Genomic DNA, 9,930 nt, shown 5'->3' with positions numbered 1-9,930 from the left:
GTCCTCCTAAAACCAAATGTTTGCTACCATCTCGAGGAGAGAGTTGGCTGGCGGTGGACTTGGGCATCGGGAAGCTTTTGCAGAGCCGCCCTGAAGGAGATGCTTGAAAGGGAACAAGTATGTGATTTCCCTGCGTTGGTCTCCTGAATTTCCACCGCCCTTTGACCTCCTGAATTTCTGTTAAATCCACCAACTTCTCACCAATCCCCGACTCCAGGCCTGCATCCTCTCTGGTTCACATGATCCCAAGAGCCTCCCCACAGGTCTCTCTGCACTCTACAGTCCCTTCCCCACACAACAGTCAGAGCGAATCTGCTCAATATACAAATCCAATCATGACACCCTCCTGCTTAAACCTCCCATGGCTCCCCATTTATCTCGGGATAAAGACCCTAATCAATGACTCATAAGATCTTTAAGGGCTAGTCCCAGCCTTGTCTCTCCAGCCTCCTATGACATAAATACATGCTGTTTCTGTCCTTTGTAATCATCATGAGCCCTCCAACCACAGGGCATCCCAGTTTGCTTAATTAACTTCCGTGCAGTCTTCAAACCACAGCCCAGTGTCTCCCCCAGCTTCCCAGGCCAAGCCAATCCTCTGGTGACAAGTGATGTTTTGCGCTGCTCAGTTGTCTTCTGAAGGCCTGAGCACACGTGCGGTTTTACGTCTCTTTCTCTGATTCCCTGTTGCATTTCCATTCCCTTCTCCACAGAAGTCTCCATGAGGGCAGGAGCCAGGTCTCATTTTGCATTCTCTGTATCCAAGAGTCCAGCTCCTGGTTGAAGCCTGATAGATACTGAATGAATGAATGGATGGATGGGCCAACCCAGAGACCAGAGGCTGACAAGCAGGATGACCTCCTTAGAATCAGTCACACCCAGGTAAAAGGCTGTCTCAGGAAAATCAGGCAGCAGCAGTGGGGAAATCTCGTCTTTCTCTCTGGGCTGGTGCTCATCCCTCCTTCTTCTGAAATCTGGTTCAGGTTCCAGCAGAAATGCTTTCTCCTCCTTGAACTGGTGACCACCCCCCATTAGTCATTCCGGAGCACAGACTCCAGAATCTGTCACAAGGCCAGATGTGAACCCTGACACTTCATAGCTGGGTGGCCTTAACCAACCAAGTCCTCATATTCTTGTCCGGAAACAGGGTGCACGAGGCTTATTCAGCGACAGGTCCTGAGAGGTGATGAGTCCAGAGCTGCCCAGCGCCCAGGTGCCAAGGAACAAAGGTAACTTCTCGCTTTTAAACTTCCAATGCTTCCTCCTACCCTGGTGCCATCCCAGGCATCTCAGTCTAGAGAGTATAAAGAAAAGTATCCAATAAATGCCTTCAGTCTGGAACAGGGCTCTTAACCTCAGCACTCCTGATGATGTGGTGGGTCCTGGACTGACTGTCCCACGCATCGCAAGATATTCAGCAGCATTTCTGGCCTCTGTCCACTAGATGGCAGTAACACCCTCGAGTTGTGACTTCAAACAGCCAAATACCTGCTGTGTGCAAAATCACCCCAGGCTGAGAACTAGGGATTCTAGCATTAGAATACATATACGTAAATGTAGGGTAGGGTATAGCTTAGTGGTGGATTGTGTGCTTAGCATGCACAAGGTTCTGGGTTCAATCCCCACTATTAAAATAAATACATACCTAATTACCACCCTCTACAAAAAAGAATGCATATACTTAAGTGTATAGGCATTTAATGTGTACATACATAATAGATATATATTTGAAACCTGTTGTATATAACTCTATTAAAAACGGATATGGAGTCACAAACAGGAAAGAAATTTGAGACTTTTTCTCCGTGTATCATGTATAGGCACCTGTGCACATGCGCACGCACACGCACGTGCACACAACTGCAGTCCAACCTTCTTGCTTCTTTGTGTTGATTCTGGGAAGAAGAGAAAGTGGAAGGAATTTGGGGTTCTTTTGCTGCCTGAAGTCTTTCGGTCTTGAAGTCTTGAAAGGGGAGGAGAAGAAGGCGGGGTGGGCAGGGCAGGAAGTGCAGATGGAGCAGATACCCCTCTGCCCCACCAGAGAGTCATTTGTGGGCTCAATGAGAGGACAGGGTCATTTTGTCCTTTTATCAAATTGTGTTGGTGGCATTCATTTGGTTTTGAGTGAAAAGGGCTAAAATTGACCTTTAATTTTACAAGCAAGTTGTTATCAAACACACAACAAAGACAAGAAGAAATTTTGAAGGGGAAGTAGGAAATGACCCATGTTCCAATCTTTCGACACAGCCTTTCAGACTTTTCCCAGGTGGCACTGCGGGGAGGGCACTGGAGGGTTCTGAGCGACAGAGTGACACGGTCCGATTGGCACTGGAGCGCACTTCCTCTGGCTTGTGTGTGGCGTTGGGGAAAGTGGAGAGAGGCTGGAAGCTTTGGCCGGAGTGGGAGAGATCAGCAGCCTGCCCTGTAGGCGTGGGGCTATGCTAAAGGATTGGATCGGGGGTGGGTCTTCTTATAAGGGGCACCTGGGCGCCCTGCAGTCTGTGTAAAAGGCTCCATGTGGTCCAGGACTTTGTTCTTTTCATAGTACATTTGTTTATTTCTTGCTTCCTACGGTTCTTTTATAAGAAAGAAAATGTTACGTATACAGTGCAATGTGCCCCTTGAATCCATCCCCTTTAACTCCCCTTCCTTAAAGTAACTACTTGTGTCTTTATTTTTTTACTTTTGCTATGTGTGTGAATATCCATAAACAATGAATAGAATTGTTTATAGATGTTCCATAAGCATTATACTCTATGTATCCCTTCGGAATTTAAACTTTCCTCTCAATATCATGCTTTCAAGACTTACCTGTGTTGTAATGTGGAATAGCGTTACATCATTCACCTTAACCGGTGCGGCGTGTTTCATTGTCTAGACATCATGCAAGTTATTAATTCCATCCCAAATCGATGGACATTGCTGTTACTTCTGGTTGGGGGTTATGATAAAGTAAGCTGCGGTGAACACCCCATCCATTCACAGCTCTTAGTCAAACTTCTGTGGCTGCTTGTGCTGAGAGCAAGAGGGCTGCAACTAGAACCCTAGTTTCCAAGTGTTGTGAGGATTGCTGTATTAATGTAGCTGAAGCACTTGGAGCGGGGTGGTGCCTGCGAGTGTTTGATGTGATTTTATGCTGTTACGTGTTAACTTGAGGAGAAAGTGAGTGGAGTTATGTAACAGCCTCCTCTTCTAGATTGTGTGACTTTGGAGACGTCACTAAACTTCTCTGGGTCTCTCTGTTATTTGTAAAATGGGGTGTTGTAAAGATTACATGAGATGGTTTGGGGGTGTATAGTAGACATGCAGCCAGAATCCACTTTTCTTTCCTCACTTCTGTTTCCTCCCCTTTGTGAGGTAGTTCAGGCACATGTTATTGGACAGATAAGGCGACTGAGGCTCAGAGAGGGAGAGCAACTTTCTGCAGATCACACAGCATGTCGGGGTGAATGGACTCGCTCCCAGCAACACCCCTGGCTTGGGTCCCCATGGCTATTGTTGTAGATTTCCAAGGCCCTCCTGCCTCCTGCAGATCCCATTGCACCCCCCACCGCCTCATTCCCCCACCCCCCATCTTCCGCACTCCCTCACCCCTAGCCTAGAGCTGAGCTTAGCCACCCTCGGTGTTCTTGCCACGCGGTGGAACTGATACAAACCATCCTCCACGTGGCCTCTCAGAAGCAGCCACCAAATGCTCCTGTATCGTGGCAACGACAGAATCAAAACAAGCTCTTAATGAAAGACCGTAAAGGAGGGGGAGGTAGAAAGCCCACCTCCCAAACCAGCCGCCCCTCTGCTGACTCCCAGCGCTGGGCCTTCATCTTGCTGATTTTGTTTGCTTCGTACCTTCACAGTTAAAGGACTTCTGCCCCCCCCCGCCCTCCCCCAAGTTGTTTCTCTCCAACTGACTGGGGCCAGGAGCCAAGAAGCAGAGTTTAAAAGATCCAGAAGTTTTAAGGAGCTGAATAGGACATATATATTAAATGACTAAAGCTGATTAATGAGCCAAATACAAAATGACCTAGATGGCGGGATAACGTTTATACTGCTTGAGGTCAGATGTCTTGATTTTTAAAAATATTTCCAGCATCATGTATAGTACGTGGAACTCAATAAATATTTGTTAAATGGGAAATAAAAAGAAAGAAAGTTACAAAAGGAAACAGATCTCGGAGGAGAACCATCAGAGAGTGGGTGCCCTGGGGCAGTAGAGGGGAGAGGACGCGGCGCCTTGCCTGGGCCCCCACCCCTGGCTTCATTCTGGCCCTGAAGTCACTAGGGGGCCAAACAGTGACACTGTAGCCCCTCGCACCCACTGCTCAGCCCTTAGGTGGCTCCTTTTGGGATTTCATCCCAAGTTCCAAAATCATAAAGCTGGGAAGGCCCCAGAAGACCATCTGATCCAATGGTTCCCTTTTTTTTTAAACAAAGAAATTGTTTTCTGGGTAACCTAGCATAAGGCATTATGCAAAGCAGATTAGAGCTCACTGGAGTGGGAGTGGGGGGTCTGGAATTCTGCCTTTGGGGGCTCTCCACTTTATCTTCCACCCATGGGAGCCCCTTAGCACCTCCTTCCAAGGTCAGTACCCTAAGGGCACCCAGGACAAACCCAGTCCCTTCATTTACAAATGAAGAAACTATTATGGGCCATCATATTCTCTGGCTACTGTTATTTACACTTGAAACCTGCTGGGTATGAGGATGTGATTGTGTGTGTCTGAGCGGATCAGATCTCCACAACCACCTGGTGAGGTCATTGTCCTGATGATCCCCACTTTGCAAATGAGGAAGCACAGAGAGGTATAGTCACTTCCCAAAGTCGCCCAGCTGGTACGTGATATGGCTGGAACTCAGAGCCCAATGTGATTGATTCCAGAGCCTGTGCCATCACCTCCTATATGGCCCAGGAAGTTTCAAGACTGTCTCACAGGGGCACAGGAGCTGAGCCAGGACAAAGAGGTGGCTGGTATGTGGGGAAGCTCACAGGATGTGCAGGGTTGGCGCTCTTGGTCCTATTCATGCACCAGACATTTGTTTGGTAATAGAGTGATGTTGAGTGGCCAGTGAGCATGGGAGGAAGAGGAAGGAAGCCTTGAGATCACCCTGGGGCCTTGGAACTAGGGAGCTACAGCAGATGCTTGAGCTAGAGTGTCAAATCCTACCCTTGGCTGCACTTGAGTATTGGGACAATGGGCCCAGAATATTTTGTTAACAATAATCACAGCTGTGCTAGCCATTGCCCTAGTCACTTTATAGGCATAACTTTAATGATCACAGAACCTCCATTTGGGAGGTAGTATTATCATCCCATTTTACAGATGAGGTCATTGAGGCTCCAAGGAGTGAAGCCCAAGGCCACACACCTGGTGAGTAATGGAATTGACATTTGAAGCCAAGACTGGCTGATTCCCAAGTCCACATACCTAGATCACTTAAGTATGGCCACCAAAATGCTACAGAACAAACAACCACAAAATCTCCCTGCCACCGGACAGTAAGTGTTCATTTAGCTCACATGTCTCATGTGTGTTGTTTGAGCCCAGCTGGCCTCAGCTGGGTAGTGTGTTTTGCTCCACGAGTCTCTCAGCCTCTCCCGGGGTCAGTGGGCTGACCTGGACATGTTCCTCTCCTGGCAGTGGTAGGAATACAAGAAAGCAAGCAGAAACACGCAAAGCCTCTTGGCAGGGCCCAGGCTCAGAACCAGGACAGGCACTCCTGCCTCATTCCTGCTGACCCAAACAAGTCACCAGCCCAAACCCAAGGCACTGCAATGTCCCTGGGTGACAGTAGGAACAGAGAGGGGGAAGGAACTGGGGCCAATATTGTGCCCCACAACAGTGCCTACACTGGTGAAAAATATGTCCACACACTCTCTGATCCTCTTTTCAAAATGTACAGCCCTGTTACCGTATGATCCAGCAATCCCACTCCTGGGCATATATCCAGAGGGAACTCTGATTTGAAAAGATTCATGCACCCCAGTGTTCATAGCAGCACTATGTACAATAGCCAAGTATGGAAGCAACCTAAATGTCCATTGACAGATGACTGGATAAAGAAGTTATGGTATATTTATACAATGGAATACTACTCAGCCATAAAAAAGAATAAAATAATGCTATTTGCAGCAACATGGATGGACCTGGAGATCGTCATTCTAAGTGAAGTAAGCCAGAAAGAGAAAGAAAAATACTATATGATATCACTCATATGTAGAATCTAAAAAAAAAGGAAAAGAAAAAAAGAGGACACTAATGAATTCATCTACAAAACAGAAACAGACTTCCAGACATAGTGAACAATTTAATGGTTACTGGGGGAAAAAGGGTGGGAAGGGTTAAATTTGGGAGTTTGAGATTTGCAAACATTAACCACTATGTATAAAAATAGACAAAAACCCAAGTTTCTTCTGTATAGCACAGGGAACTATATTCAATATCTTTTAATAACCTTTAATGAAAAAGAATATGAAAACTAATATATGTGTATATATGCATGACAGGGACATTGTGCTATGCACCTGAAATTGACACATTGTAACTGACTGTACTTCAATTAAAAAAAAAAAGTAGAGCCCTGGAGTGTGGGTGGGGCTTCCTGACTTCCTTCTATGGAACAGAACAAGACGGAAGTGACCGTGTGTAACTTCCAAGGTCAGGACCTGGGGACTCCCTCCTTGCCCTTTTGAGGCTATCACTCTGGGGAAGCCAGCCACCATGCTGTGAGACCCTCAGGCAGCCTTATGCAGAGACCCACGTGGTGAGGACCTGGGGACTCCAGCCAGCAACTGTGGCAGTGAGCCTTCCTGGAAGCAGATCCTCCAGCCCTGGTCAAGCTTTTGGATGACTACAGCCTACTGACATCCTGATGGCAACTTCATGGGAGACCCTAAATTAGAACCACCCAGCTAAGGCACTCCTGAATTCCTGACCTACAGAAACACCGAGACAATAAATGTTTCATTGTTTTAAGCTTCCGCGCTCTGAAGCAATTCGATATGCAGCAATGGGTAACTAATGCAACGCCTAATCATTATGCCAACATATTACTGCCATTTCAAGTGAGGCTTCGATAGAAGCTGTTTTGTCTGCTCCCTGGAGAACCAGCAAAAATCCCAACAATTTACCAAGATTAAGGGACCAAAAATACTCATGGTAAACTGTGGTTGTTAAGAAACATCTGCTCTTGAGATGCCCAAATCGGGCAGCTCTCAAAGGGAATGAAAATGTATCAGAGGATGGGGACGGCTGTGCGGGGACTGATGCCAACCCCCTGGCAGACTCAGCTTGTCACTCGAGTCCCTCCTTGGAGCTGAGGCAGAGAGAAGAATCTAAACAAAGGTCGATGGCACTGCTGTAACAAGGCACTGAAGTCTCTGTCCAGGAGTGAGGGAGGTACTCAGAATTACCACACCCTACTGTGCGCCAGGTGCAGAGTGGGCGCTGGAAACCCGCGATGTGAGGAACAAGGGTTAGGGTGCTGGAAGACTTCGGCTTTATGATGTGGACTAACAGGTGAGAAGCAGTATGGACCAGTGGTTAAGAGCCCATGGACAGACCTGGGTTTGCATCCCAGCAATGATGCTTGCCAGCTCTGAGGCTTGTAAGAGGCCAGTCACTTAAATACTCTGGGCCAGTTTCCTCATCTATAAAATGAGTGTAATAACTGTGCCTACTGGACCTGCATTTGGGGTCTACCCAGCTTTGCTTCTCCCCTACTCCACATGTTCTGTCAGTCCTGGTGCCCTGCTACATCCCGTTCGCCACAGTGATTGGTTCAGGAATAGACATATGACCCAAATGAGGTCAATCAGATGGCTGTGGGGAGATGTTCTAGGTCTAGGAGGACATGAGCCTGGGTTGCCAGTGTTAAGCATCACCTGTGCACCATGTGCAGAATTCTTGCCTAAGACTTGGGAAGAGATGAACGAGCCATGACATTGCTTAACCTCCTGGATCCAGCCATACCTGAAGCCTATGCAGAATTTGTCCCACATGGTTACATTAATCAAAATTCTCTAGAGAAACAGAACCAATAAGTATACATGCACACAGAGATATAAATAACACATATCTCATTGGTTCTAATACATCGATCTATTGATCAATAGGTAAAGATATAGAAAGAAATTTATTACAAGAATTAGCTCATACAATTATGGAGGCTGAGCAATCTCAACATCTGTAGTCAGCAAGCTGAAGACCAGAAGAGTTGATGGTGTAAGTCTCAGTAAAAGCCAGTAGACTCAAGACACAAGAAGAGCTGATGTTTTAGTTTGAGTTCAAAGGCAAAAGACCAATGTCCCAGTTCAAGGATCAGCATTTTTGTTCTATTCGGGTCTTCAAGCTATTGGATAAGAGCCACCCCCATCGGGGAGGGCAATCTACTTTACTCAGTCCACTGAGTTAGGTGTTAATCTCATATAAAAATCACTCTCACAGACACACTCAGCAGTAGTATGGGACTGATGCCAAGCAAACATTTGACCAAATATCCGGGCACTCCATGGCCCAGTCCAGTTGGCACATAAAGTGAACCATCACAGTGTCCAAGTTAGGTCATCAAATACTTTCCCCTGTTTATTTTAAACGCTTTTGAGTTGATAGAACTTGCTTGCCATCAGGAATCCTGATTGATAGAAATCCCTGTTTCATAGGAATTTTTTTTTTTAATGACTGTGCTCTTGCACAGTGGAGTGCCTGGGAGATAGTAAGTGCTCAGAGATAACCATCATGGAAGCGTGTTGTAGAAAAGCTTCAAAGGAGCAAGATTTCCCATTTTTGCCCCCCACTTCTCCCCAGAATCCTGACGTCAGAAAATGGGCTAACATCCCTTCCACTTTCTCTCCATCTTATCTTGTCTTTACATTCAAGTTGGCCTATTGGTCCTAAGATGTAGAGCAGAGCCTCTGCACCACGGGAAGACTCTGTGTTCTAAGTCACCTGGCACAATTATTGATAAGCCAAAAGATGAGGACCCTCAAAAAAACCCTCAAGGCTACAGTCTGGAGCCTCATCTAATTTTGAATGTCAAAAGCTGAACATCCCCTCTGTCTTTCTCTTTTCATTTTCTGAAATAAATTCTAATTTCCCCCAGACTAATGGATGCCTAGGGCTGTTACAGATCCAAAGCTATACTCAGGGAAACAAATTGAAAAGCATATTAAAAACTTTTAAGCCAGTTATCCCTGTAACGTATCTTTCTACGAATGGTGGATATATTGTTTCTGACTAGCAGCAGTCTTTCCTTGATGGACCCATGCCTCCCCCACTTCCTGTGGTACCTAGAGGGTGTCCATCACAATTCTCCACCCTCCTCGCCACCGTGGAGAGCCTATCACTGGGCTGAGCCAATCCTAACACCATGGCCATATCCTCTTGGACCCAGTGATTTGTCCTGAAGTGGACATGTGATTCAAGCAGAGCCAGTCCAAATCTTTCTTTGGATTCCTGTATCAATGATGAGAGAGAGGAAGAGATAGAGAGAGAGACAGAGAGACAAAGACAGAGGGAGAGAGAGCATTTTTTCCTTTTGGGTTGCAAGCCATTGGAATGAGGCTTGGGGCTGTCTTTGGCCATTCTTCTTGCCATGAAGAGAGGTCAACACACAGAGGGGAGAAGAGAGATGCAGAGATAATTGAGCGCCAGACACATGAGAGGATATCATGTGAGCCCCTGGATCTAGCCATGCCTGAAGCAAGATTTCAGGCACGGCTAGCTTGTTCCCCTTTCCCTTAAACTGGTTTAAGTTGAAACAATGATCTACTTCTCCCTCCTTGAATTTCATTTTGCAAATGGTGAAGGAAACTACAGACACACTTGTGTCAAAGAGCTCCAGCTTGGGCCAGGCGAGACCGAACTTCTAAATGCCAGATGGCTGAAACTCTGGGCGCCCTCTCATAGTTTGGAAGTCTGCCCTGGGCCCCGGAGT

General features: G+C 46.6%; 1 protein-coding gene across 1 annotated transcript in view; it reads left to right on the top strand.

Annotated features, from left to right (window-relative positions):
- GRK3 (G protein-coupled receptor kinase 3) overlaps window positions 1–9,930 on the top strand; it is a 173,818-nt gene continuing 163,888 nt past the window's right edge. The window contains exons 1-3 of the mRNA XM_072952833.1: window positions 1–117; window positions 714–882; window positions 1,148–1,229. The gene's annotated coding sequence lies outside the window, so the exon portion shown is untranslated. The remainder of the gene's footprint in view (window positions 118–713; window positions 883–1,147; window positions 1,230–9,930) is intronic.

This window comes from Vicugna pacos, chromosome 32 (genome assembly GCF_048564905.1).
Source record: "Vicugna pacos chromosome 32, VicPac4, whole genome shotgun sequence".
In the NCBI taxonomy this organism is placed as follows: Eukaryota; Metazoa; Chordata; class Mammalia; order Artiodactyla; family Camelidae; genus Vicugna; species Vicugna pacos.
Note: the sequence above shows the minus strand (reverse complement) of the source record. Positions and strands in the feature narration are given on the sequence as shown.